We start from the raw sequence: 4,177 nt of genomic DNA on the forward strand, positions 1-4,177 counted from the left end.
GGAGAAGAAGAAGCAAGAATGCACACAACACACAGTGTATTAGATTGTGTCAATGCACACAAAACATAGTGTATTAGATTGTGTCAATGTACAAAGATTAGTTAGCCCTAGAATAATGGGCGTATATACAAGCCAGGGGAAAAAACCTCCTAAAGAGGAAAAAAGTACCCCAGCGGTCCTAAGTGTGTTCACACACATCACTACCTATATATATGGCAACAAATGGTGTGAACGAGACCTGGCACTCATGTATAGGGAAGTGCCATGCCCGAAGTAGATCAGTCCACAAAGGGGAGCAAGCCCAAAGCTTTGTGGAAAGCTTCGAACTTCTCACGACGAGGAAGCGCCTTTGTCAAAAGATCGGCGAGGTTGTCCTGTGTTGGCACATAGGCCAAGCTGATCTCTCCTGGTGAGAGTCTCTCCCTGACATAGTGATAATGCACCTCAATGTACTTTGTGCGAGCATGAAAAACTGGGTTTCTCGCAACTGCCAATGCGCTCTGACTGTCAGTATAGATAGAGGTGGCAGACTCCTGTCCAACACCCACACACACTCAAAGCTGCCCTGTACTCAGCTTCACAACTAGAAGTGGCCACAGTAGGTTGCTTCTTTCTCAACCAAGATATGCATGAGCTACCGAGCATGAAACAAAAACCACTTTGTGGACACTCTTGTGTCATAGCAACCAGCCCAATCTGAGTCCGAAAAAGCATGTAAATCTGGAGGCAATGATCCCCCCTTGGGATAAAACAACCCAAGATGTATGGTGCCACTCAAGTAGCGAAAGATGCATTTAACTGCCTTCCAATGCTGAGACCCTGGGCTATGCATAAACCTGCTCACCTGTGAGACTACAAACTGAATGTCTGGCCTCGTAATGCATACATAAAAACCAACAGCTGTCTGATAGAGTGTGACATCAAAGTGATCTCCAGCATCATGAAGACTCAACTTCAAACTTGTCTCCATTGGAGTAGTAATAGGCTTGTAGTCTTCAAGGCCAAATCTTCGCAACAATGTCTCAATATACTTTGTCTGAAGACACAAAGCAATACCTCCATCACACTGCTTAAATTGTATTCCTAAATAATGATGCAAATGCTCCAAATCTGATATCTCAAAAGAGGCATTCAAATCAGCTTTAAAATCAGCAATATGACTCTCATTTGGTCCTGTGAGCAGCATGTCATCGGGACATAGAGAGCAATGATTAGATATACATCATCCACACGTTTAACATACAAAGTGCTTTCTCTGTTGGATTATTTTGAAAACCATGTGCAGTCAAATATGCATGTATCTTTTCATACCAAGCTCGTGGAGCTTGCTTTAAACCATACAAACCCTTTTTCAAACTGCACACTTTGTTTTCCTGCCCTCTTTGAACAAAACCACGAGGCTGCGATACATACACCTCCTCATGCAAATCTCCATTCAAGAACGCAGTCTTTATGTCCAACTGATGTACATTCCAACCATTATGAGCTACCAATGCACAAATGCTACGAATGGTAGTCATACGACAAGTGGGAGCAAAGGTCTCATCAAAATCAATGCCCTTTTCTTGAGCATAACCATTTGCAACAAGTCTAGCCTTATAGCAATCAACACTGCCATCTGGCTTTCGTTTCAACTTAAAAACCCACTTACATCCAATGACCTTTTTACCAATAGGCAAATCACACAAAGACCATGTACCATTCTTCATTATAGCATCATATTCACTTTGCATTGCAGCTAACCAATTTTTTTATTTTTGTGCCTCATCAAATGAAAGAGGTTCTTCCTCTTCACACATACTAGATACAGCCAAGCCATAACAATATGATGCATAAGGGGCATGCTGAAAACCTGAACGAGTACGACTAGACATAGGTGCATCAATTTTATATCACGCAAGGTTTGCACCAGCCATTTAGGCATACCTCTAGCCTGCTCATTTTCAACCCTATCCTCATAAATTACATCCTGTAAATCTGCATCAGAAATAGGCTGATCTATGATGTCGTTTGAAATCTGCATAGGCTAAATATTTACCTCATTAGGACTTACATTTGAATTCCCACCCCTGTAAATAGAGGCAACAACGTATCAAATACATCCCATGAGCTCACACCTGTCTCTTTGGTACATGATAACAAAGGTTGCATAGCATCTTCCACAAAAACAACATCTCAACTAATCAAGATACGCTTTGACTGCGGATGATACAATCTATAACCCTTGCTCTCAGCACTCTAACCAACAAAAATGCATTTGATAGCCTTATCATCCAATTTTCTACGTTGTTGCACAAGCACTAAAGCATAGGCCAAGCAACCAAAGATGCGCAAGTGACTAATAGAAGGCTTCCTGCCATGCCAAGCTTCGTATGGAGTAACAGACTGCAAGGCCTTAGTGGGACACCTGTTGAGTACATATGCAGCACACATGATAGCCTCAAGCCAAAACGCATGTGGCAAAGCTTGGCTCTTGACCATACATCGTGCTATCTCCATAAGTGACCTGTTTTTCCTCTCAGCAATACCATTTTGCTGAGGGGTATACGGCACTGTACATTGGTGTTTTATCCCACGACTAGCCAGAAATGCATCAAACTCTTTAGACATGTACTCCCCCTCTCGATCAGAATGGAGGGTGCCCACCACAGTACAATTGGATACATTTTCAACCATAAGCAAAAACTATTTGAAGCACAAAAACACTTCGGACTTTGCCTTCAGTGGATATACCCATGCATGCCTTGAGTAATCATCAATGAAAGTCACGAAGTACAAGTGTTTACCAAATGACGGAGTTTGCATAGGCCCATATACATCACTATGTACAAGTTGCAATTTGTGAGTGCCCGCACAGAATCATCCTTTGGAAACGTAAAACACTGCATTTTGCCCAAAATATAGCCTTCACAAACATATTTCAATGGTGCCTCAAGAGGGGGCAATGAAGCAACCATATCAAATTTCTACAAACGCAGCAAACTAGCAAAGTTAAGATGACCAAAACGAGCATGCCATAGTTTTCATCTGAAATTGCCTTTTCATCAGAAACCACATTTGCTAAATCTTCCACATACTTTGAGCCTATACAGCCCACGAAACAAGGTGCCAGATGCAATAATCGTATTGCCAGAAGTCAAATCATGAACAGTACATTTGTCATCCACAAATTTGACTACAAGTCCAAGTCTAGCAAGCGCAAAGACAGACAATAGATTCTTCTTTATCCCTGGTACATACAAAGCATCTAAAAGTGTGAAAGCGCAGCCATTTGCAGCACTAAGCATAATTTTACCAATGCCCTTCTCTAGGTAAGAAGCATTATTGGCACATGTGACAGTATTCCCATTAGGGACAGCCTCAAGACAAGTGAACATATCATGATGCGAGGTAATGTGCTTTGTAGCACCACTGTCAAAATACCATACATCAGAGTCAACAAAAACTGCCAAACATGCATCATGATGCGAGGTAATGTGCTTTGTAGCACCACTGTCAAAATACCATACATCAGAGTCAACGGAAACTGCCAAACATGCATCATGTACAGATGGGTCATACTAGCAATACACGCTAAACGCCCATTCTGTATCCTGCACAACATTTGCAGAATCTGCATTTGTAGAAGCATTCGGCGCTATTGTGGCTGCATTTGACTCTTTCTTCTTTGCCTCTTTAGCCTTTAGCTTAGGGCAATTCTTAATGACATGATCAGTTTCCTTACAATAGTTGCACTTGATCTTTTTCTTGCCTTTATCAAGAGCCTTCTCAGACCTATTGTTGCTACTTCTATGGAAGGAGAAGAAGTTGCAGACCTACTAATAGGAGAAGAAATAGTGGAAGGGGATGCCTTACCACTTCTTCTGTGTACTAGGCACAGCAACAAATGACTGATTAACTGCATGCTGCCTAGCCCTATTTTGCCTGATTAACTGCACACTGCCTAGCCCTATTTTGCCTGATTAACTGCACGCTGCCTAGCCCTATTTTCCTGGACTGCGCTTCTTGCAAGAGCTTGTTGACTAAAGTATCATACTTGAAAACATCAGGTCTGTCCTCAGTGATGACAAGTCTCCACGTGGAAGCAAAAGTCTCATATGACTCAGGTAAAGCATCAAGAACAGTCTGCACAAGAGAATGATCAGGAATAATCTCACCTGCAGAAATCAACTGTTCC

Source organism: Cibotium barometz, chromosome 29 (assembly GCF_041138505.1).
Source record: "Cibotium barometz isolate CiBa-2024 chromosome 29, ASM4113850v1, whole genome shotgun sequence".
Taxonomy (NCBI): domain Eukaryota; kingdom Viridiplantae; phylum Streptophyta; class Polypodiopsida; order Cyatheales; family Cibotiaceae; genus Cibotium; species Cibotium barometz.